General features: G+C 39.9%; 1 protein-coding gene across 43 annotated transcripts in view; it reads right to left on the reverse strand.

Annotated features, from left to right (window-relative positions):
• RBFOX1 (RNA binding fox-1 homolog 1) overlaps positions 1 to 27,093 on the reverse strand; it is a 1,204,921-nt gene that overhangs the window by 218,000 nt on the left and 959,828 nt on the right. The gene's annotated exons all lie outside the window — the stretch shown is intronic.

Genomic DNA, 27,093 nt, shown 5'->3' on the forward strand with positions numbered 1-27,093 from the left:
TCTAGCCTATGTGTTTTATGGGAAAAACCAGTTGAGCTACACTAAAATCACATCTCTTATCTGGAGTTTATTCTGTATTCATACCCTTTCTTTTAAGATTATGAAAGGAACTGATTCAGCACTTTTAATAACTGCTAGAGCAGAATTGCTCAAGGAATCCAATTTTCTGTGAACGAAATGTACATTGAAATTCAGAGTCATGTAAGAAGTGCCACAGTATCTCCAAACCTCTTAAATAAATAACCAGAGTACTAAAATACCATTTTCCTTTCTCTTCCCAAATTTTACTGTGTTAAGATACACTAAAGCTGAGAAGAGACACCAAGTGATAGAGGGATGGGCTGATGACAACAAACCGTCCTCTTGCTAATGCAACTTGCATGTAAAAGGGGAAATAACACAATTACTTTAAAAGCTTTTCTTGAGGCACAGACCCTGCTTTCCACTGAACAGCCATTATCACACAGCTCCACTCTCGTGTTTGCCCACAGTTCTCAAATCAAGGGTCCAAGGATGGATCAGACTCCCATATATGAAGAGGAGATCAAGGGGGAATAAAAGCAACTTTTATGTACGTGCCTCTTCATAAAGAAAACTGGCAGCTCATACAGTAAGATTTTAAACAGATTTCTGTTGGTTTGGGGTTTTTTGTGCTAGGATTTCCAGTCAGCACACAGACACCTCAAAGCCCTATCAGAACTTGCTGGGGTAATGGCACAGTTTTAGCCATGAGCAATGGAGCCCTACCTTCACATATTATTTCAAACTACTTGGACTTACAAAAGCAACATGGTACAAGTTATTCATTTTCACTTGCAGCAACATTGCTCAGAATGACTGAATTCTTCAAGCAGTTGTTACTAAACTTTTGGAGTCTATAAGGACTAGTGGCATATTTAAAATATTTTAACTGCAACCATGCCTGGCTGCTCTACCAAACTCAGCATACCAGTAATTTGTTTAAACCACAAATACGCACCTCTTACACACTAGTAAATGATTCCACTCTACACAGGCTGAAAATATTTTCCTTAAAGAAACTTGCTCCATCAATTAAACAAGAACAAGGAGAATAAACTTTAACTAAGACTCGGTTAAGAAATATTAATGCCTATTTGGTCCTGAAATCAGTGGCCAATATATTGAATTTCAGTCCCCTAAGAAATAAAAAGATTATTATAATTACCTCATTAAAAAAAAAAAAAAAAAAAAAAAAAAACAAAGAAAAAGGTTCAAGTGCTATATGTAGTTTTTAATCAACCTTGGGAAAACTTGGCTTTTTAAGTTCATTGTATTTATTCTGATTTAAAAAACTTCCTTGTGTAAATTGACTAAACTCAGCTGGGGCAAATAAAGAAAGAATTACCCTGCAATTTTGCTGAGCTGTGAAGGCTTCCCCAGACCTGCCAGTGACTGAAGGGAAAATCTGAAGGCATCCTAGACTCTTCTAAAGCAGAACTTTGCCTTTATGGCCGTGCAGGTGAGGGGAGAGGACACAGTGCCCATGGGCCAGGGCTCCCATACCTGCAAGGAGGCTGCTGGAAAAGTCTCCTGCCCTCCTGTGCCTGCCTGGCTCCCTGCCCATGCCCCCTGCCCAGGGTGGCACAGAGCCAGGCTCACATTGCTGGGACCTCACCCAGAAACACCGCGCTGAGATTAGAGGAAAAGTCCCACAGATAACAGCGCATCCAAAATCACTCTTTGGAGAACAAACTTACCTGGTTTTTCTCACAGCAAGCAAAAATTTTAAGTTCCAAGGGAAAAAAAAAAAAAGAAACGAGAGAAAAAAAAAAATGAAACAGCTACGCGGATGTAGCAAATGTACAAAAAACAGTTTGCAAAGTTATCTGTAAGTTTCTTAAAAAAAAACTAAAAAACCAAAACAAAAAAAACAAAAAAAAACCAAAAAAAACAACCAAAAAACCAAACTTGCTTGGAAAGTTTTTTGGGTTTTTTTTGGTTTCTTTAGTATATTTTTTTTTTTTCAATTCTTGTACCTATTAATAATTTGTGATTTCAGCCCAGAAGTAAAGATGAAGCTAAAGATGATTCAGAAGGGATGATGGTCTGTGTTCCTCCTTTTCCTCACCAGGCAGTATTTCCCAGGAAACCACAACTGAGTACTTTTGAGTCAGTGGTGGATTTCAGCCTGGGAGACAGAAATATCCCTTCCTACCAGGACCCATTATTTACTTTGCAGTGGAATGACAGCAAAATTTGTTTCATTCCATGGAGCTTTGCTGCAGAACAAGCAGCACAGTGAATTCCAGCCCACCACGTCCTGAGCTCGCATCCTTTCCATCAGCAGAGCCAGGGCTGGATGCACAGGCTCTGGATCCCTGGCACTGCTGAGATGCTGTCCTTTTCTGGATGGGTTTTCCTGGAAGGCTGTGTAGGCTGACAATCTGCAAGTCTGAGCATGAAGACAAAGGCTAGAAAACAGCAAATATATTCTTGCTAGAAACTGCTTTAAAAAAAAAAAAACAAACCCTTACACATTCTGTGGGAATGCTTTAGAAGGAATGTTCTCAAGTTTGCAGTTTTGGACAAGGTTTAATTTGGGCAGCGCTTTGCTCAGCATGCTTGTGACTATGCAGATTGTAACTCTATAAAGAGAATCTAAAGAAAAGAAAAACCTGAAAAAAATGGATATTTGACTGCAAAAAAATCAGCATACGAGTGATCAGCCCACACAAAGGTGGTTATTTTCCCTTAGTTCACAATGAGCAAGCCTCAGATTTTATCAGGTCTTTTTAGAGGTATAAAAGTGCTGTTCAAACCCCAAATTAAAGGTCACATCACATCAACACCACCAATCACCACCACTGGCAGCTAAATTTTATCTAAATTATATTTTTAAGGGAGACAAAATGAAAACATTTAAATCAACACTATTTTAGAGGTAAAGGCACTCCTACACAATTATCTTGCACACAGACCTAAGAACTCAAAGCAAATGAAAGAAGGAGGAAATGTCTTTGTTGTGTAAAATTTCAGAAGTCTGAAATTGTAATTTAGCAGTATATTATGTCTAGCATACCATTGCATGACATCCTATACTCCAAAAATATATATTTTCATGTCTCTCAAGCCCTATTTTATCTAAACTTACTACTATACAAATCCATTATGAACTTTGTAAACTCAAAATTTCTAAGCCTGCAGACAAATTCTAAGATATTCTAATTTCATTACTCTAAAAGCAAACCTAAATCTTTCCAAAAATGCACATCTCATGAGGTCTCTGATATTCCTCAATTCATGTGTCACATATTTGTGTATAAACATCTTGATGACTGCATTGTAAGCTTCCTATATATTGCAATATTCCTATATATTCCTTCTATTTCCCAATTACAAACAGCACTCATTTAGCATCAGGTATGGCTTAATTTCCAGTTGCTGGAATAAGAGGCTTCAATGCGAGTTCAGCATAAAAAAAATCCATTTAAAATTTTGTTTTCCCATTAATAACTGAACTTCCTTTTGCCCCAACAACTCTCAAATGTCAAATAACTAAATAACACAGCCACAATAATAGCCCCAAACCCAATAAAGAATAAAGTAGCCTTTCTTGCCTGTCAGAGGACCCCATTTTCTATTCTGAGCAGGCAAGCTGAAAGCACTGCTCTTCTGTCATTCCCTGACAGTTATAGACTAGCTCTGCACCTTATTAAAGATTAAGGCTTGCCCAGGCATTCTCTTTTGGCCATCTCCTGTCTGCAGCCCAGCATTTATTGCAGGGCAGCTGGAGATTAGCACCACACATCCAGCCTGGAGAGAACGCCCTGCCTGAGATGAGCCTGCATAGCCAAATGTCACCAAGGCATGCAAAAAGCACTCCCTGGAAAAACACAATATTTCACTTTATTTCCTTGTTCTAGATACCCATGTCCTCTGGGTTACACATGCAAGTGATCACTCTCATTTAGGTTATTTTTATATTTTTGTAGATTCTAAAAAAATCAACTCAAACCACTAACAGGCTGCCTCTTTGTGCTGAAAAGGAGATTCTTTTCTTTGTTAAAAAAATGATGAACACAATTATGCAAGAGTTATGTAAGGCTCCATCGCGTGCAAACATTTGCTACCTGGTTTTGGTCTGATGCAAACACATTACAGTGAAAATTCAGCAGGCTGAGCTAGTGCACAAAATCTGCCCCTGCAGGGGATTTCCATCCACACCGTGTCCCTGACTATTCAGCAAAGACCATTTTGAACCATCAATATTTCTTAGGGGCCATCACAAACAATCACCACCCAATTTTTACCCAAAAAAGTCACAAAGCTTACATGATCCCATGGAACATGCACCACATTTTTTTAAGATCAGCATTTTTAGGACTACTTTTAGTTATTTCTCAACTGACATCCCAAATTATTCATTGAATATCATCATACATTTTCCTGGCTACCACTTGACTTCCATTTTGCTTCCTATGACTTTTGAAGACATGCTGAAAAGCAGTTGCAAATGGCCAAGTAACACAAATTGTAAGCAAATAAAAATTTGTTCCATTGCAAAGAATTAAAAAGAGAAAAAATAAATATTTTTAACAGGTAATGGTGGTTTTTCATGTAAAGAAAATTTTGTTTGAGGACAGATAGAAAATGTAATTTCCTTGCACTTCAATAGTCCCTGACTATTTAGCAAAGACCATTTTGAACCATCAATATTTCTTGGGGGCCATCACAAACAATCACCACCCAATTTTTACCCAAAAAGAAGTAACAAAGCTTACATGATCCCATGGAACATCTAACATTGTTGTCAAGAGCTCACTTTGAAACACATTTTTTTTAAGATCAGCATTTTAGAACCACTTCTAGTTATTTCTCAACTGACATCCCAAATTATTCATTGAATATCATAACATATTTTCCAGGCTATCACTTGACTTTCATTTTGCTTCCTATGACTTTTGAGGACTGCTGAAAAGCAGTTGCAAATGGCCAAGTAACACAAATTGTAAGCGAATAAAAATTTGTTCCATTGCGAAGAATTAAAAAGAGAAAAATAAATATTTTTAACAGGTAATGGTGGTTTTTCATGTAAAGAAAATTTTGTTTGAGGACAGATAGAAAATGTAATTTCCTTGCACTTCAAATGGGAATTATGAAGTAGTAAAATATTCCATCTCTTTCAGTAAAGTTTTACATATACAAATAAAAACTTACAAAGGATATTGGAAAGGTTTAGGCTATCTTCACTGGATGCTACACCAGTAAATGCAGGATGATCAGAAACTTATTAAAATGCTGAAAATGAAGGCAGAGATTTCTGTTTGCTTAAGAGAGTATTTTCAATATTGGTAATTTATTGTAAAGTTTTATCTATTCAGCCTTTTATACAAAGGGCTCCATTCACTCAGGATCTAAACCAGCAGAACTTCACTGGGCTAATGAGTCCATCAATAGCTTATAAAGAATTAGACAGATTAATGTCAATTTTAACAAAGGCAACTTATCAGTCAAGTGCCAAGCCCAGGAGAGCTGAGGAGCCTCCCTGAGCTGCAGGTGCAGACATTTATTGACTGCTGCTCTCCCCGTGGCCATGGCCAGCCTGAGGTGGATGTGGTGCCACAGCCACTGTCCAGCCACGCTCCCAGCTGCTCCAAGAGCATCATCCCTCAGGGAATCCTGGTTTTTACCAAGCTCCAGGGCTCAGGACACGGCATCCCCCAGTGGGAGCTGTGCAGGGTACTGGGCTCAGTGCCTGCCATGGTTTTTGTGGTGGAGGAGGACTCAGACAGGAATGGGTCACCCTCCTGAGGTGGTGATGACCCTGTGAACGTGGTCTGTTTGCTCTTTGGGTGCAGACTAAACCACTGAGACCCCACCTGCTGAATTATTCCCTGCTCAGCCATGATAGAGGTGCTGAAATTGTGCTCCATGGGCCTTGGAGCACAGCAAGTTCACTTTTGGTGGGCTCTGTATTCCAAGAGGGATTCAAGAGATCTCCTTCACAATCCCTGCATGATTCTCACCACAATATTACTGCATGACACCTTTGCTTGAAGCAGGAAATCCAGAGGGAATTCCCAGCTGGAAGAGTGGTGTGCTTTTCCTGTAAAGCAGCTCCCAACACAATTAAAAGCCACACTGTAAAAATAACCAGTGGCTGTGGCATCCTGGGGTGGGATGGAATGAAGTTAAACAGAGCAAGAAAAGCAAAGGAAAGGAGAAGAATATTCCACAGCTCTAAAACAATTATTTGCTATTGATGCAGAAATATCCTTATTCTCAGTATGAGTCAAAATACATTAGCATTCCATCTGCCAATGCTGCAGCAACCATTTTTCTCCATTTCTGTTTGACCTCAAGCCTTTTATGCATAAATGTCAGGGCTCTTTACAATTAATCATGTCTACCACAGACTAATTGTGGACAACAGTAGTGCAATTAACACAAATTTGCTTCAAATATTCATGAACATTCAAAAAGCATTCATTGACACAAGTGTTAGTTACCTAACCACAAAAAACTGACAATTCTTTTCTCTTTGCAAGCAGCCTCTGCACTAGGAAGCTGAGCACACCACCAAGGGTAGGAGCAAGATTGGAAAATATTCCACCAATTCTTAAAATACAATTGCTTCAGTGTGACTTACTATAAATATGTATTGGGAGAAAACAAGCAAAATAACAAATATGAAATCTATTCATCTTTTAAGAGTAGGGTAATCCAGTGACTGTAAAGACACAAAAACATATTTTGTCTAATAAAAAAAATCCTAATTCTACTGCAATTTAATTGAAAAAAAATATGTTTAAAGCTGGTTTAAAGAAAAATCTTTACAAATCAGAAACAATTAGACCTGCATTGTTTGTCTTGATTCATTCTCAGGACTATGTCTGGTATTGTGTTAATATCTCAGCAAGGAACTAATGGCAGAAGTCTCTTTAAGCATAGAAAGCTATTTGTAAAGCCTGACCTAAACACAAAAGATGTAGATGACATTTTCCTCTTTTATTTTTATTTTTTAATACATGCTTTACATTAAAGAATTTCTTGGACAGTTGTGCTATTTCTAATCAGGCCCCATGGCAAATATTCACCAACCCTCACAGGAATAAACTATTCTCACTTCAAACAATTGTTACAGTTTGAATCCAATTGACTCTAGACAAAAGTACTGAGATAATCAGCATATTAAAGCCAACACTATAACCATATGTTAATTATGTAAATGATTCATTTTAATCAGCTAGAACCATGTAAAGAGTTACAAGGAATGCAAATGTAGGGAGTTATTAAAAATCTCATTATTATTCATCTTGGTTCCATGCGTGAATGTATCCATCCAAACAGATGAATTAATAGTTAGATGAAAGATGAAAGAGCTAGAGGGGAAGTCTGTGGGAAACCATCTGTCTTGCTTTGTATCCCTCCCAGGCTTCAACCAGCCTGCAAGAGCTACATGGAGAACAACCCCAGAGCACACACAGGGGCTGTCTGCACAGCACTTGGACCAGGAGGCAATGCTGCCACTAAAATAAAATACAAAATAGAAAAAAAATGAAGAAAAAAAATTATAACTCTTCTCAATGCTTCCCAAACTGGGCCAGGAGGTAGAAAGGGAAACCAGAATAAGTTCAGAGGAATGGGGTTCAGTGCTGACCAAAAATATACGGCAAGTGTTGATTGACACAAAAGCTGTGCAGCATTTAGAAGACTGATCTAAAGAAGGGCCTCCTACTATTGTCAATTAGATGTTCAGAGACATTCAGGACTGACTGGGACTGTGGCCTGAATTAATAACTGAACTGGTTCTCTTAATTGCAGCAGAAATCCCGTTTGTGGGAAACCCAGAAAGGCTTTCAGCAATACTATGGGAGTCCATACTTTGTCTCCTTCTTCCAGGGAACGTGGGGGAATTGCAATGAATTAAGTCTCGTTCCTGCAAGGGCTATTTTTCATTTATCCATTCTCTGAGTTCCCTGAGCAAAGAAAATGAATTCTACACAGCAGTCATTTGTAAGAGAAAAAGTAAAGGGCCAAATGCCTTGGTCATTGCTGACTGTGTCACCATTTTTCAGCCCTCCCAAGACAGTGCAACATCACCTCTACTGTGTAAGAAAACAAGGATTAGCTGGAGAGGTGGTGTTTAAAGGCACAGAAGGAATAAAAGGGTAGATTCACCCTGCAACTCCTCTCAAATCTTCCACAGCATATTATTTAAAATTCAAAACACAATTTACTGCTAAAATCCTTGGTTAAATCCAGCTGCTACTACTCTGCTGGTGAAATCCAAACTCCATGAACAAAACTCATGAAGAACACAATTACAACATGGAAAAATATGTCTACTCCCAAGAAAAAAATTTCCTTCTAATATAAAGAGTTAACAGAAGTAATTTTAAAAGTGTTTGCCAGTTTTCAGAAGCTTTATAAAGCTTTGTTCTTCATACTCTAATTCTTTCATGCTTTCCTGCCTGATGTCTCCTAATGCAGTTTCACTGGAATCATTCTATTTTTGATCTTTAATCCTTTTATATGTTTTTTTCTTTGCTTACTCTTGCATGCCTTTGTAGTTTATGTAATTGGGTCTTTGCACCATTTTAGCAGGGTTTAGCACTGCACAGCTTGTCAAATTTAAGTAGAAGTGAGAATAATCTATCGCTGCTATAATAAATAAGCAAGTAAATTCACATATCACCGACCTAAAGTGAATGTTTGCCACAAAAAATTGTAAACTGCAATTCCCCTCATTCTGCCAAGGCTGGCAAAGCTTTTCTACGTTCTGTAATCCAGAAACAAATGCAACTGCACAGAAAGTCCTTCAAATCCCCAAAAGGTCATTAAAAATGGCTACACATGTGCAGTGAAACAAGATTTCATTAATTTCTTCTTGAGGTGCCTGTGTAAATTCAACTTAGGGAAAAGTGTTTGACAGCTTTGTAACTATTGACTGGCATTCTTCAGCAAAGCTTCAGTGAGCACAGAATGTGATTTAAGCATATCCCAGTGATGATAAACATGGCAAATTAAAAAAAAAAGAGCATTCCTACACCACCTGAAATAAAGAGCATTTTAAGCACCTAGCAAATCTTTGCTAGTTTAAAAATCATTATAAATTCTACCTTAATATATATTAAATATAGCATATTTTACTATCATCTTCAATCATCAAGATTTCCATTCTCTTTACAAGCAGATTTTGTATTTTACAAAATAGTTTATAATCCTGATAGAAACTTCAAAAAAGCCACTCTTGCTTTCCCACTGTCCACAGAATTTAAAACTACACACAAGTCCTTATCATGAGTCTCCTACAAAACATCACTACAGCATTTTAGTTCTATACTATATGCAAACAGATCAAAATCTGTTTCTGAAAGGATGAAATCAGCTGTGAAAGCTTTCATAAGATGAAAATACATGAACTATATGAAATACATGAAAAAACATTAGGGTCTAAGAGAAACAGGACTCTACTCATATGCTCCACACAGAAATCTCTCTGATATAATTAAATACACAGGCATCCTTCCCTACATGCATGAGAAAAAATATAAAATATATGAAGCAAACTGAGAGGAGTTTCCAGCCTTCCACTCATGATTTTGTCCACATTACAAGGATCACTTCCTATTTATGCAGGCATTGGTTCATAAAGCCCAGCACAGGGGAGCAGGGTGAATCACAGGGAGAAAAAGGAACTGCAGGAAGATGGTACAGACAGAATCCCAGAATGGGTTGGGTTGGAAGGGCCCTTAAAGCCCATCCAGTGCCACCCCTGCCATGGCAGGGACACCTCCCACTGTCCCAGGATCCTGCCCAGCCTGGCCTTGGGCACTGCCAGGGATGCAGGGGCAGCCCCAGCTGCTCTGAGCACCTGTGCCAGGGCCTGCCCACCCTCACAGGGAAGATTTCCTTCCTTATATCTAATGTAAACCTACTCTTCAGTTTAAGGCCAGTATGATAATATGATAGTTTTAATTTACTAAAATCTCGTTTATCAACCCAAAGCAGAAACAATCGTAGCCCTATTGTTATAGTCCCCTCTGTTCTGTTGTGATAGAAAAGGGGAATTACAAAGTAACTTTACATATTTTTTTACATAACTTTACAAAATATGTAACTTTACATATTTTTCTTTAAAAGGTGCTCCAGTATCTGCACTTTGTGTCTGAGAGGGAGTCAAAAGATGCTCTCATCTTTACACATTTCTCACCACATTGGACCCTTTCCAAGCTCTCCCCAGTGGTGGTGAAGGGGGGAGGAAAGCTCTCATTCTCTGAAATCACACAGTGGATTCCACAAGAACAAGACTTGGCAATGGTCACCTGCAGGCCCTCAAGAATTGCTGTGAGGTTCCATTTTTCCATCGCTCACTAAACCTGATTTGCTCACAGGGTTATTTCTGCTGCACACACCTCAACACATTAACACTCTGTGAATAAATAAGGAAAAAAGGCAAGGTTCTTTTTCAGGTTTCTCAAAGCAGAAATGTCACAGATATCAGAGTTTTTGAGTCACTTTACACAAAGCAACGCAAACAAAAACTAGCAAATAAATCCCACTTTGCTAAGGCTCATTTATTTCACTTCACCTTGTATTTCTTCATCTCTCTTTTCCATGCCCTCTTATCTGCCTTTTCCTGATCACAGACTATTTTTGATCCATGCTTCGTCATTTTAGATCCTATCATCAATATTAACAACAGGGGAAAACTCCAGAAAATGTGATTGTATCTGAGTGCTAGGATCCTAATTCAGGGAAGCACTTTAGCATGTGCTTTACTGTAAATTCAGTACCTCTTTGAATGGGAATATTGCTAAACACATGTCAAAATGCTTCTTTACTGGAGGCTGTCAAATGAAATACGGATTAATTACAATTTGTAGCATGAACTTTTAGAGCACTGTGGCTTCAAAAGAACTGAAGAATTGGTGTATTCATAGTTTATGTTTTGTCACCTATGTTCACAAATGAGAAAGAAAAAAAGGAGAAATTCTATATTTAAGACAATAATTGAGTAAAAGTTAAGGTCAGGTAAATCAAGGGCTGCCCATGTGCATTTTGTTTGCTGTTCTGCCTTGGATTTAATCAGTTATCAGTAACACCCCATGACCCTTCCCCACAGTGCTGAGGTTAGACAGGAGAGCACGTTGGTCTGGTACTCAGATCTGTTCCTGTCTGCTGTGACTTCAGCCCCAGTGTCCCCTCAGACAGACATGGCCCTGTGACCTCAGAGCTCCAACCCTGCCCCACAGGACAATGAGGTTTGCTCCTGCCTTCCTGCATTCCTGGGCATTGGGAGCCTGATGGAAACAAACCCAGATGGAAGCAGGGGCTGCTCCCGTGGCTGGGACATCCAGAGGCACAGGAGGCTTTGCCAAAGCCATGCACACAAACAGATGCTGTCACACACCCAGCAGCACCTCTAAATTAAGCCTCAGCTGAGCTGCTGAAGAAGGGATATGCAAAAATCACTAAAGAGCTAGCCTGTGCTTTAAGCGTTTTTCCTCCTACTTGACAAAATTTGACAGCCAAAAACGGCAGACAAGGCTTCAGAGTGCTGATTATTTAAATAGATTACTTTACAAATGTCACTCTTTGCAAACACATAGGCAACATGATTGCTGTTTCTTTCAGCACTGTATTAGATACAGACTCAATAAATGGGATGTTTAAAAAAAAATCCAAACATTTATGAATCGTTTGAACCTACTGTACTGTGTCTTGTTTACTGCTGCTCTAGGAAGCTTTTCTTAAAATAACGTGTTAAGTCTCAGAGGGATTATCCTGAAATGAAATTTTTAATAACAGCAAAATAAACTCATCCTTCACAGTGCTCTGTGTCTCATGACTTACTGTTAACTCTCACCTCTCCTCCCATCATACATCTGTACCTACTAGCAAAATTTTATTACCTCCTATGCCCATTGCAGGTATCTGAAGCAGAGTTATGTTTCATACATGTTCTGGAGAAAAGAAACTAGATGCCTAAATAATTCTGCAGATCTGAAAATCTTACCCATAATGGCTCACAACTGCAGGAGGCCAAGACAAACTCCAGAAGGTGGAGAAATGAGGATTGCACTGCTACAAGGAGGGAAAGCTGAGGTTGGCATTGCTATCTCTAGGTAGATCATGACCCACTAGAAAAAGGGTGGAAATAATGCATTTTGTATGCCCACTCTCCATAAAGCAGTGGGAGGTGAAATTGCACAAGAGAAGATGTGTAACTCAGGCACTGGGGAAAAGGAAAGCCCTCAGTGCAAATGTAAAACGCCTGCAGAGGTTGGAGAGTCCCTGTCCTTGAGAAGGGGCTCAGCAAATGTCTCAGGAGTGATGCAGGCAAAGCTGATCTTGCTTTCAGGCAGAAAAGCAGATTATTTGATTCCACTAGGGTTCTTCCTCCCCTATTTCCTCTAGATCTTTGATATAAATCTCTTCTAGGAGGTAGCACACTTCCAGAGCTTCCTCATTTGTTTGAGGATATTTTGCATTTTTAATCTCACAGACAGAAAACACAGTGGGAAACAGTGGCTGGGAGCAAAAAATAAAGAGAAATAGAGCCCTGTAATGTCCAAACTGCAAGGGTAATTAAACATGCAAACAGTTCAGTAGGGCAGCAGTGAAACTGAGGGAACCAAAATTACTTGGATGTTTAAAACAAGATGAAATATCTTCCAAAAGGTCTGCTTTAAGCCAGCCTCCAAGTTCTGTAGCATGTACATGGAAGAGGACAGGCTGAATTAGCATAATGATCTTTGCTGGCTTGAACATCTTTCCATCCATGAACTGGAAATCCCTCTTCACAGCAAGAAAATTTTCCTGTATAAATGTATACATTCACTTTCTAATTCTGAACGTGAAAAAATAACAATAAAAAAGATAACAAAAGCCCCTCAGGTTTTGTTACATTAGAGAAATGGCTTTCACCAAACAGTGTGTTTTTAATCAGTTTTAAACAAAGTGTTCTGCCCTGAGACAGAGAGAGAAAAAGAAGCATATCACGTTCAATTTGATTTTTCTATTTCTGCAGTGGGTAACATAAAATCAAAGTCTCCTGTCCTGCTAGAGTACAAAGCTAACTATTAAACAAAGACACAAAGTGTGTACACAGGTTTTTCCCAAAAGGGTGTGAAGGGTAATTAACATTAACTACTCCATCATATTCTTGAATCACAACTGTTATTTAGCAAATAAAAGCAAACAGTTTTTTTTCTTAATTTAAAACTTGTATCCTCTCCTCCAAGGAAACACAGTGCTGAAGCAGAATTCTTTAAGCACACAGAAGAACAAAGAGGTAACCCTAACAAATATTGACAATGCAAGAGTATCCATATATTCACAGCCAAATTAATTCTTCAGCTTCAATCATTAGGTCAGGAAGTAAAATAGACACCAGGTATGCATTACATGTGAGACCCACCTCAGCAGCTAACACTCATCATTCTCAAGAAATTATTCCAGAAAGATTTTAAATGCTTGCTGGTTCACAGTGTTCCTTAAAAATACATCTGGGATCTGTTTCTGAAGGTGTCTGGTTCCCGACTCACCATCTATTTTTGTGATGAGGATGCCAGATCATATTTTTTTGCAAAGGAATGGAAGAATGGTGACCAGAAGATAATTTTAATTAATAAGATTAGAAAAAGTTATTTAGTAACAGAGCCATTTAGTAACAGAGAAGTGTTTATATTACATTAAAAGAGATAATATTTCTAAAAGACATGGGAAAATAGCAGAGGTACATAGAATCATTTGTCTGCCAAAAGTGCCAAACATTGAGAAAAATATGCCTTACAAAAGTCTTCAGAATACTTGAAGAAAATGAAGCATTAGACAATTTTGCTGTATCAGAAAAGAAGTGCTCGAAAAACAAATAAAACCATGAAATATGGGTTTAAATAATTACAAAGTCTGGCTCTGATCCAGAACTACTTTTAAGTATTTCAGGTGTCTGATCTTGACATCTAGAACTCAGGGGAGGAAAATCTCTACAAAGCACTCAACTAACAAAGTGAAAATGTAAACCAGAAGTTCTCATGCCTCCTATCCAGAAGAGCAATGCTACATATTTATTAATATTTTGAGATAATCTCTCCCGTGCTAAATTAGACTTAACGCATCACCTCTGCCCTCCTTGATCTCCCATTTCCTCTTGGAACCCAGAGAATAAAAACACCTTGCTCAGCATTTTGCTAATAGTCTTCTAGGCAAAGCACTTTATGTTAAAAAAAAAAAAAATAGCTTGGTTCTGCAAGAAGCAGCCAATAATAATGCAAATGACAAATTTGCAGGCAGACACCTTAAGCCAGGATTATGCCGACCTCAAGATGACCGCAGAGCAGCACATAAAAAGTACATTTCACAGCCACTTAAACAAGACAATGCTCCTCGAGAAGGAGCACCAGAGATAAACACATTGCCACCACAAGTTACCACACACTGAATAATTTTGAGGCACGTATAAAGACCATATGCTGTGTCAAGCAAGGTTCCAGGCACTCCTCAGAACTCCATCAGTTCCAGGGGATTTACAGAGAGGTTTTTAAGAAATATTCTCCCACGGGAACAAATCGTGTTTTCCAGAAAATTAGTGGAGTGCCACTTTTTTGCCCTATGAAATGCAGGTAACTGTGTCTCATCACCTGCACCTGGGACTTTGGACAATGCTGCCCTATTGCTGCCCTGAGTAAAAATGATGTGAGATATTAAACCCAGCTTATGTCCATCTAAAAAGGAAGTTCACAAAAAACATTATATGGAGAATTAAGGCCAGAGGGACAGGGAAAGACCCTTTGTAGATTTGTGTCTAATTACAGGCAAATAAGAGTGGAATAACAAAGAGGTTTGGTTTAGAATTCTCCTGCATATTTCAGTGAAAAGGCTTACTGGCTGCCCAGAACTCACAGACTCTGTTTACAGACCTGGCACAGAGCTTCTTACATTATTAAAAGCCAGGCATTACACAACAGAAAAGCAATGTCTGCCTTGCATTTTTGTGTCATCCCTCCCCACCCCAGAAAAAAAAAAAAAAAAGAGACTGATATGAAATGCCCACTGACATTTTTAGGTCAACACACGTTCACAACGTCTGCATAATATTCTGATACAACAAAAATAGTCAATCACTGCAATTTTCTGCCAGCAAAGCATGCTTTTCCACAATGGCCAACTCTAATGGGTTCAATTACAATACAAATCACAAAATATAAGAGCATTCGGTTCTCAGGGTCTTTTTCAACAGTAGATGCTATCACATCACTGGAAATGACAAATTCTACTCTCTGCATAAACATTTCATACGTGAGTTCAAAAGTCTGCAGTGCCTTCCTCCCTTCACTACCACTATACTTCTGAAATCACAAAGTAACTCACGTTTCAGACATAATACGCAAAAAAATATGTCCCTGCAGTCATCATGAAGATTTGCCATCATAAAGCTGATTCCAGTGACAATTACACCCAATGTGGAACATTACAAGGCGTAATATCACAAGCTTTTAAAGTCAGTTGGCAACATTACACCAAATGCCTCTCAAAAATCAGATTTCAAGCGCTAGCATCCTTGAAATGCATAATAAATTTGCTCCTGGATTCCAAGTGTCCCCTAAATCTACAGTTGTGTACAGTATAGCTGCATCTTAAGGACACATGCAGTATGTGGGGGCACAGACTCTGAGCTGTCAGTCACATCTCCTTTGTTTTTCACCCAGTGACACTCAAAAACCTGCCACAGATCAAAGCTCATGTGAACTTCCTTCCTTCCAAAGCCGTGCTCCCCTGTTGGGAACATCCTCAGCAGCCTTGGCTTCCAGTACAGGATGTCTATACTGGGCTTAATTGTGCCTAACAATCCTCTTGGCCAGTGGAAGGCATTTTCAGATGGGAAATGTGCACCAACATCTGTTACATTTCCCTGTGCCTGATTTTAACTGTTCCTTCACGGAGGAAGGCGTAAAAAATAAAAACATTCATCTCTGCAGTAAAAAGCCCATGTAAAAAACTCACTCCAGTCAACCTAGCCCAGTAAGTCAGTTAAAAAGGGTGCTCAGAGAACCCTGCCATGGACAGATTTCATTTCCTGCAATGGCAGCAGTCCAAAGGTTTGAGTGAGTTTCAACAACTTCCCTCTACAAAATAAGTCACCCCAGGAGCCAGGGAGGACACTCACTTTCCCAAACACACTGACCAGTGCTAGAATGAAACACATCCATCCATTTCTTTTCTCACAGAAGGAGCAGTTGTGAAAAATTTCTTTGGGTATCAACAATTTCAGGTAACCTTTAGAAGCATTCAGAAGTAAATCCTTGCACACAATGCTTGCCTTAATTTTATATTTAAGCTTCTGAATGGTTCAAGTAACTTGGAACTACACTGAGTCATTTCTGCACACACTTTTTAAAAATGAATGGGAAACACCCGAATTGAATTGATAGGAGAACACCAAGGAGGAAGACCAAGACTGGCTGATCTTTTAAGAAGGGGGCCTAACCCCAGCTGCTGAGTTTCACCTGGCCTCAAATCCTCTCGTATTTGGGTAGCAAAAGTGGGACAGATAGTAAAGTTTTAAATGAAAAGAGGTGACAAAGAGAAGATGGAAGACAGAATCTTTTCAAGAGGTGGTTACAGACAGTTTTAGGATTTCAAGTTTGCTTTTTTTCTGGTTTTAAACATAAGGCAAAAAAAAAAAAGATAAACACCTCCCTCCCCCATAACAGCTCAGCGTCTCGATATAAGATTTTTTAAAAAGCAATAATCAAAAGTGTAATTTATTCCTGTGTTCCAGAAGGAGGGGTTGCCCCAATTCCATTCCATTTCCCTGAGAGAGAGGAAAGCTGGTGCTGTGTTCTCCACGTTCACCTCAGAGCAGACTCTTGCGTGACTTGTCACAACAGAACACGTTTGATTGCTCATTCTGCTGCTTCTGGCTCAGGACAAGGTAGCAAAGGGAACCTTCCTGGGAATGGAGATCAAGCACTGAACCCATGCTCTCTATAGCATGGACCTGAGCAGACACTTGCCAGGTAGCACCAACTTTAAACCCACTCTGTAGTAATTAGTTGCTACAAGCGCATAACAAAATATAAATTATTCAAGATACTGAGGGGATCAGACCTTCTCAAGTATGGCTCAGCCTCCATAGAATCAAATTTTGTTGAGATTCTGTTAACAATCCTCATGACTTTATTAACAATTTGCCTTTTCTGGTTTTTGTGTACAAATAGAATTCCTTTCCATCCTGGTGGTTTTTGAAGGCTCTTAACAGTGTTCATGTTTTGGGGATTTTTTGTTTTGCTCTTTTAGTAACTGAAACGAAAATCTTTTCATTCTAACTGAGCATTGAAATACAGTTGTAGAGGTTTACCTTCTCTCTGTACCTCAACTGTTATCAAGATGTAAATTAATTTAAAAAATGCATTCACACACCATTTTTCAGTACAATTCCAAGTCAAAGAGATAGAAAAATCCAGCAAAAGTGAGCTTATTTCATTTTAAAAAGCTGTTCTGTATTTCTTAAAATATTATAAATATATCTCTAAAATCTTTTTGCACTAAAAAGGTGGTCAAGCACTAAGACACATCTCCTAAAAACAACATCAACACAAATCCTGTACACATAAAATACATATCCAACACTTGGAGAATAAGGAACAAGAGGGCAAACACCTTCCCACTTGCTCTCCCAGATGTGAAGCAGGTCCCATGGTGCAGACCCTGCTCAGCATCCAGCTGAGCCCAATCCCCTGAGCTGCCCTGACAGAGCCAAGTCATCTCCAGGGAGTAGCAAAGGCTTTCTCAGGTTCACTTCAGTCAGCACCACACTGAGGCTAGCAGGAAACCAAGAATGATTCATTCTGTGTTATTATCTCCAGGATTATTCACAAATGCAGCAAGATGTGCTTTCCCTCACCTACAGTCACCTTTTATTTCTCAACTAAATGTCATCTTGCTTTTAACAGACTATAGGGCTATAGCTTTTCAAAAGCCTGTTTGGTTTTTTTTTTCCTAAACCTGTTCTTATTATACTCTTTGGAACACTCAACCGTGTTTAGGTTCTGTTTTAACATAATTGTAAGGTTTTCTCTAGAATGGAAGCAAAATGTTTGGAAATGCCCTTTTTTCCTCTTTCTTGGTTTCAAGTGTCAATCTGATTTGTTCTCAAAGTGTTTGAAACATGCTCATGTTCAGCACCACTGGCAGTGAAAATAAAGACAGCTGATGTGTACCTGCACAGCTGCTGGTAATTCACAGAGAAACCCTTGCATCTGCATTTTGGCAGCACTTGTTTGCCTGGGCTGGGTGTTTTGAAGCTTACATGTCTGGAGATGCATTCTACTGAATCTGCTATACATTCAAATGGTACAGAGAAAGCAAAGTGTCACAGACATTTCTCATAACAAACCAATACATGGACAATTTGCTCCTCCATGGCTTTTAAATGCTACTAATTAGCAAACTGGAGGGCACTACATGCTTTGCAATAGTATGGAAAAGTGAGGACAGAGACTTAACAAAAGCGTACCTCCTGCTCTATAAGATGAAAAAGCATTGGAATGATAAGAATTAAATAATAATTTTACTCTCTCAGAATTAAAAAAAAGACAATAAAAAGCAGTATAGTTCAGATCAGTTCACTGTTTTCAGTAATTTTAGCTTTATCTTAAGTTTCTTTTACAGAAGCATCCTTAGTAAAGTCTGATTAGCTTTTCCTTGATGGCCAACATTCCTTGAAATGCACCACATTTTATTTAGTTCAAGGCCTCAAATAAAATGAGAGCATGAACCATTCTGACTCCTGAATATACAGGCAAGAGACTTTTAATTTTTTCTCAGTTTGGGCAGCAACAAAACAACATGTTGATTTAAAAAAATAAATTACATTATTTAGTGATTTATTAATTCAAATTCTATCAGAATTGGAAGATGAAGTCATTTCTACAAGCTCTCTAGCTCATGCAGGTAGAGAAAGAAAAGGAGCCAGGATTTCAGAATTTATCCTAATCCACAATAACATGAGTCTGTGAAACACAGGGAGAAAGTCTGACACAGAAAATTTACCTGGGTCAATTTCAAATTATATATTTACAGTGTTCATGACTTGTCACTCCACTGGAAAAAAACCCCAACATTTATTTCCAAATTATCTGTGAAATCTGACTGTCAAATATTTGTCAGGTGTGGTTTCACCACTCTTAGATAGCAATTGAGCAATGCAATTTCCAATTGGTTCAGGTAAAAGTACTTAGACTTGAAATAACTGCACCCTTACTGTATTTTTTGCACAACCTGATCTACTGAAATAGACATTTCATATGTTTTTTTACAACACCCTCTTTGAAACCAGGTCTGAGGAAACAGTTACCTGCACACCTCAGTTAAAAAAAGCAAGCAAGCAGACAAGCCAAAAGATGTATTTGACCTGGGTTTCTAACATGAGCTCATGTAACACAAGATAACTTACCAGAGGGTAAATAGGTGAAATATTCAAGCAAACTCCATTAAAATGACTGTTCCATATTTAGATGTACAAGCATATTTTTATATCAGTTGTGAATCATTCTACTGAAAGCAAAAGAACTTCAAAGCTCTATCTCCTGTCATAATTCGGCCATCAGAAGTTTTATTTCTGATGATTACGCATGAGTCAGAAAAGAGAAAAAAAAAAATCAGCTGAAATTCCAGATCCTTGGAAACAGCAGTATCAGCTTGCTGGCTTCTAGCTGGGGGAGCCAAGTCAAACAATTGGCTTTTACAGAGCATCCAAATCTTAAAAGCTTTGTCTTACTTAGGGGATGAAAAAACAAATAGAACTTATCTTAATGATAGCTATCTCATGTCTAGAAATCATTTTTTTTCTTACAGACTCAAATATTCTTGTATTTATTCCCCTTAAAAACTGCTGCAGTCAGAAAGGCCCAGATTTACCCAGTTTTTGCCATTCTACCACACTCCATTGCAGTGTATTGTCCAACACCCGAGCTAGTGACCATAATTACAGATCATCATGTCTAAAACTCACTAATACTGATATCACATGCAGTAGTGGAAAAGGAAAAAAAAAAAAAATCTGCCTGTTGAGTGTCACATTAAATCTACCAGGTGAAAAAAGCCCTGACTATAACAGAGCATTGACTGAGCTGACAGAATAGGAGGTCAAAGAGGTAATGCAGCATTGCCTTAGCCATTGGAATTATGTCACCCATTGATTTCCAAAATAAAGGCCGGGGAGAAAAAATTATGCAGGTGGCAGGGCAGAATAACTGCTTGTTTCTTAGCTGAAGTAAACCTATTTAGATAAGCTATTTTTCTTGTTAAAGTTGTCTTTTTGGTCAATGGGGAAGACATTCCATGTCGTTACCCTCCCTCTTGCCCCTGAGGGCTCACTCAGCAGGTATTTGATGATATCTGCACTTCTTAGCAACAATTAGGGGCAAGTTAAGAGAACAAACTTTTGCAATAGCAATAACCAAATCCTTTCCAGCTGTCTGCAGCCTCCTGAGCAGCTGACAGGTCTCACCAACAATGCTTACTGGCTACTGATCCATGGATTGAAAAGAAAACCAATTTAATCCAAAACTGTATGGAGGAGATCACCTTGGGTGCCATCAAAAGGCACAGAGAGGACAACGAAGCCATCAGGCCTGGCCACCATGGGTTTCAAAAGGCAGGTCCTGCTTGACTGGCCTGATGTCCCCCTAAGGTCAGTGAATGATGTCCTCCTGCCCAGTGCATGAGGGCAAGGCTGTGGCTGCCCGACAGCATTTCCCACAGATCTGTCCTGGAAGCTGGCTGGTCGTGCCTTGTATGGGTGAAGGGTTCTCTGTGTGAGACCTGGGTGATGCTCTCTGCATGAAATCTGGGTGGTGGCCAGGCTGAGGGTGGGCAGTGGAGCTGCCCCAGCTGGGGCAGGGCACCAGCAGGATTGCCCAGGGCTCAGTACTGTCACAGACATATCTTATGAAAAATCCTTTCGCCAGGATCTTTTCTTCTGAGAAGCTGAGGAGCTTCAGCTTCTCCATGTTTTGCTGCTCTGGAATGTGATTTGGAGAATTGTTTACCCAGCATGGGAAATTGTTTTTACTTGATGACCAATGACAGCCACCTGTGTCAAGGCTGTGAGCAGTCACAAGATTTTATTATCATTCCATTCATTTGCTAGCCTTCTGATGTCTCCTTTCTCTTTTCTTTTAGTATAGTTTTAGTATATAATCTTCCTTTAAAATAATATATTTAATCAAATAATAAATCAGCCTTCTGAAACATGGAGTCAAGATTCTCAATCTTCCCTCATCCTGGGACCCCTGTGAACACCACCACACAGCACCAGCATGAGCTCTGTCCAACAGCTTTATCCACACTCTGGAAGGGGACTGAACATCCTTCAGGAGGGCTGGGGATGACACCAAGGCTCTGCAGAGGGCCCTGGCCAGGCTGGCTGGGCCCAGAGCAGTGGCCAGAGGAGTCCAAGTCCTCTTTGGCCACCAAGGGTGGGTGCTGCCCTTTGGCCACCAGAAGCTCCTGAAGCAGGAAAGGCCCTGGGGGTGCAGAACATGACCCAGCCACGGCACCTGGAATCAACCACAGTGAACATGACCCAGCCACGACACCTGGAATCAACCACAGTGAACATGACCCAGCCATGACACCTGGAATCAACCACAGTGAACATGACCCAGCCACGACACCTGGAATCAACCACAGTGAACATGACCCAGCCATGACACCTGGAATCAACCACAGTGAACATGACCCAGCCATGACACCTGGAATCAACCACAGTGAACATGACCCAGCCACGACACCTGGAGCAGCCACAGTGAACATGACCCAGCCATGACACCTGGAATCAACCACAGTGAACATGACCCAGCCATGACACCTGGAATCAACCACAGTGAACATGACCCAGCCATGACACCTGGAATCAACCACAGTGAACATGACCCAGCCATGACACCTGGAATCAACCACAGTGAACATGACCCAGCCACGACACCTGGAGCAGCCACAGTGAACATGACCCAGCCATGACACCTGGAGCAGCCACAGTGAACATGACCCAGCCATGACACCTGGAGCAGCCACAGTGAACATGACCCAGCCATGACACCTGGCTTGGATCAACCACAGTGAACATGACCCAGCCATGACACCTGGAATCAACCACAGTGAACATGACCCAGCCATGACACCTGGAATCAACCACAGTGAACATGACCCAGCCATGACACCTGGAGCAGCCACAGTGAACATGACCCAGCCATGACACCTGGCTTGGATCAGCCACAGTGAACATGACCCAGCCACGACACCTGGAATCAACCACAGTGTGACCAGCAGCACCAGGGCAGGGACTGACCCCCTGTGCCACTGCTGAGGCCACACCTCAAATCCTGGGGTCACTTCTGGGCTCCTCATGCCATGAAGGACGTGGAGGGGCTGGGGTGTGTGCAGGGCAGGGAAAGGAGCTGGGGAAGGGGCTGTAGCACCACCAGAGCAGGGGCTCAGCCTGGAGAACAGCAGGCCCAGGGGAACCTTCCCATTCTCTACAAGTTCTTGGCAAGAGGCTGTAGCCAGGGGGGGTCGGGCTCTGCTCCCAGGCAACAGAACAAGAGGAAATGGCTTCAAGTTGTACCAGGGGAGATTTAAATTGGATGTTAGAAAGGGGCTGTCAAGAATTGGAACAGGTTGCCCAGGGAAATGGTTGAATCATCATCCCTAGAGGTATTTGAAAAGGGGAAATTAAAAATTAAGCATAGATGTGGCACTTAAGGACGTGGATTAATGTTGGACTTGGCAGTGCTGGGTTAACAGTCAGACTTGATAATCCTAAAGGTCTTTTCCAAGAAACAGTTCTATGATTCTATGATTTCCAGACTTTTAAACATTGTTTACAAAAATGTTCAGCTATCAAAACAATAAAGATCATATTCATCACTAACACCACCACTTCACATGTGCTAAAAGCACTTGTGATACAAAAGGGAGAAAAACTTCGCAACTCTCAGACTGAGAGAAGAAATGTTAGATATGGTCTCTCAAAAGCAAGACAAGAGGCACACTCAGATGAATAGGATTGCAATAGTGAAACAAATTCATCCTCCACTCACAAAGCACTGGGAGTACAGTACTAGGAGCAGGAGAGGCAGAACACAATCAAGCCAGAGAAAATCTGTATTTAAGCTAAATCATCTCCTTACTGCATTTCAAAGAGGCAATTCAGCCAATGTAAACAGAAATTAAGCTCTGCTTTCCACTAGATCTTAATGCAAAACCAACAAAAACAACAATCCACCACTGCAGGCAACACTGGAAGAACTCAAACCTCTCCTCATTGCTATTTCAAATGTATTATTCAAATAAAACCTATGAAATTACAAAAGCCTTTTTCGTGTAAAGTGACACAACAAATCCATAGCATTCCCCAAGACTGGCTTGCCAGAACGCCAGTGTGATTTTGCAGGTAGCCTAACACACTAACACCTACAAGAATTCAGAATGTACCCACTGCTAGCACTTCCCAAAACAGCACTAAAACAAGGATTTTCCAGATGGGTAGAGTGATGGCACCGTGATGAAGTCTGCACCACTACTTTTCACAGCATATTCTAGGCAATTCTCTCAGCCCTAAAATAAAATGGAACAGTCTCCAGATTACCACTTCTTCAGTTGTCAGTCAAACACACTGGTTAACCAGTTATGGAAAATCAGATACACAGAAAAAAAAAAATAAAATCAAAGTATCTTCAGAATAATCTAAGCTTAAAGTTAATGTACTTAAAAGAACAGTAGTTCCCAATATATTGAATTATTTAATCACCAGCCGATTTTCTGTTTTTCTTCTCCAACTCACCCCTTTATCACTACATAAATAAGTAAGCAAATAAAAGCAAAAAAAGAAGTTTTTAACACTAACAAGTGTTAGTTTTTAACACTTACTTTTTTAACAATGACCACAAGTTTAAATCCTCAGAACTCTTAGAACTTTTCTGGTCACTATGTCAAAATAGAAGCATATTTTAAAAAATACCAACCATCTTCATAAATAATCCCATTTTATAATCCTATATATACAAGTTCCACCTTTTCTATTAAATAGAACTGTCTCTCTTTCCAGAGCCTTGCAGTAGTTTACTGAAAAGCCAAAACAATTTCAACTTTAATAACTTTTATAATAATGCCTATGCACGCCTCCTTCTCTGCTAAATGGAAACGGAGTTACCTAACTCAGCCACATAATAAATAATTTAGCATCCATTATTAAAATGCCATATATTGCATGTGTATTTTCAAAATATTTTATCGTAAATCTAGCATTCCAAGAAACCAGAGCAACTGCAAACATTTTATATTTACGGGATGGAGCTGATATGACCTCTCAGATATTATTTAACAAAATAACAGTATTATCTGCATTGTGGACAGTGCAGCCTTAAAACAAGCTTTGTAATTTAATGATGAGTGGAGCTTGGTGTCACATCTATTCCAGGAACTGGAGGAGGGCACAGGAGCACACTCATGCAGGCTGCACAGCCTGGCCAGGGCACAGGGAGCTTTGCCATCAGCACCCCTGAGTGCTCCCATCCGGACATACGGGCTCCCCCTTGGGATCAAATGACTCAACTGGGATGGGGACCAAGGGCAGGAGAAGAAACCTCTTACTGGATTGACACTTAATCCTAGATGGCATTTCTTTCATTTCCCTTGCCAGGAGGAGCAGCAGGGCGGTTTGGACACAAGGTGGGCCTGGCTGTGGCTGCACTGCAGTCCCTGCCTGGGTCCTGTGACAGCCCTGAAGCCACCAGTGGGCTTCTTGTGCCAAGGCAGAAAATATCTCCCCACCCACAGGAGGCATAGAGCTATTTATGCATTATTTGTACTTTCATGTGATCTTTTTTTTTTCCTCAAATAGTTTTACCCAGGAGAAGGAAGGAAGAGGCAAAGACATTTTCTCATTTAAAAATGCATTACTAAGTCATAGGCTAGCATTCTATTAAGTTTAAGGTATATTTATTTACTGGAAAATAAGTTTGCATGTATATTTAATGGAATTTGATACACACCAACATCTCTGTAACCCTGGCCCTTGTGTCTCTCCAAGAACAAAAGCATTTCACTTTCCATCATCTCACTCAAACACAACATTTCAGTAAAAGGAATACAATCTAATACATGCCATTAGGAAAATGCACATGGCTGCTCATGTAAGGCATGTCCAGAGTTGTACCCACAGAATCCACCCCTTTTCTTTTGGTATTCACACATTCCACTACTCCCTGACAAGAGGCTGTGGCAGAGGCAAGCAGAGGATGCAGGGCAGGTTTGCTGATCAATTTAGGAGAGGCTGGAGCAGCTGCTCATCCACAGCATTAAGTAAAACCATAAACACACGAAGGTGCAGGACCTCTGAAGACAAACCTTGCTCCACAGAGATCTCTGTTACTCAACTGTGCAACACAAACAAAAAAAGCCTCCCAAACCAGCCCCCAGATCTCTAGGCACTGCCTTCATACACAGCCTTGGAATAAACCCAGTTGGAAATCATAGGGAATCCCTGATCACAGGTACACCTACTTTCTGTGGTGTACCATGCAAATAAATAAACTGGCATTTTATAAGCCTATAAAATGTTAAAACTGCCTCACATTCAAAAATAGCTCAGGGTTGTGGTTCTCAACCTGCAACCCAGAAAAAAAAAAACAAACCAAACCAAACATTTACATAATCAGTTAATAAAGGCATATTTCTGAAGAAAATTTCCATTAAAGTTCAGAATGTTACGTAATTACTGCTTGGAAGAGGATGATATAAATATTCCTATCAAATGTCCTTTGCATTATTTATTTTAGATACCTAGATTTACTTTAAGAGAAAAACAACAAGCATCCTGGTGTCATAAGCTGACCAGAGATACTGTAAGTGCAGGTAAAATCTTGGGGGACAAATTGCTCAAACCATTTAATGCTGCAATTCACTCATTAGGACAATAATGCAGATGTGTGCTTGATTTCCAAAATTCCATTTTCAGGTTTGGCATCAGGGAGAGAGAAGACAAGAGACCAGAGAAGTATTCATACAAAGAACACTTTCCAACTGCATTGCTAATACCTATTTTTTATTTCAGTAGTTCCTGACTATTTCAGATCCACGATAAAGGAGTAACAAAGGCCTGGATATATCCTTCTAAAGAGAGAATAAAGAGGAAAAAGATTGAAATAAGGCATCCCAAATTTTCAAAGGGCCCTTTCTTCTAATCTAACTGCTTGGATAATGCGTCCACAGTGGCATTTTGTAATGACAGCAACTTTCCAACAAATCAATAGTTATTTAATTCCCAACAAGCTCTCGAGTCCATTAAACCTGATTACATTCACCCATTTCAGTTGGGTGCAGTTATTTTTCCTACACCGGCACTTAATCTATAACAGGAACTTATGAGAACTTTCAAAAGCAATTTCAACATCAATCAGCATAGAGTGAAAGGCACGATTTGCTTGTAATTATTTATTGGACAGGATGGCAGAGGGTCTGACTGAGCTCCAGAGTCCGACCTTCACCCCCAAATTCTAATGGCTGTGAAGGCCTGCTGGATGTGTCTCAGTGCATGAAAAGCAGCCTCAGCTTGCACATCCCACGAGACACAGATTCCCAATACCTGATTAACGGCCACTGTGCAGTGCTATATTTCTATTTTAGACATATGTGTCTGATATTAAGCCTGAAGTGAAGAACACAACCCACAGTCTTCTATTACTGGAGGGACCTATATGGAAACCCACCTGTTTCATGCTGTGCTTGCCCCTGTATGCCAGCAAAGTGCTGGAGAAAAGGAGCACAACGAAGGTTTGCCTCTCCCTCACAGTTAATTTGAAAGAAATGCCCTAACACACGTTTGTGTCTTGACCCTGTCAATGCACAACATCCAACAGCTATCACTTACACCGTACAATTCTATCAGAATTTATAAATGCTGACTTTTCCTGATGTCCTCTAATACTGTAAACAGGGTACTTATTGCTTAATTAGCATCTACACGCTCTATTCAGAATCCCAAGCCTAACAGAAGAAACTTCAGTAGCGCCACTTTTTGATAAAAATAAAATAATAGCAAAAGCAAACACAACAACG

Source organism: Agelaius phoeniceus, chromosome 16 (genome assembly GCF_051311805.1).
Source record: "Agelaius phoeniceus isolate bAgePho1 chromosome 16, bAgePho1.hap1, whole genome shotgun sequence".
NCBI classification, from domain to species: Eukaryota; Metazoa; Chordata; class Aves; order Passeriformes; family Icteridae; genus Agelaius; species Agelaius phoeniceus.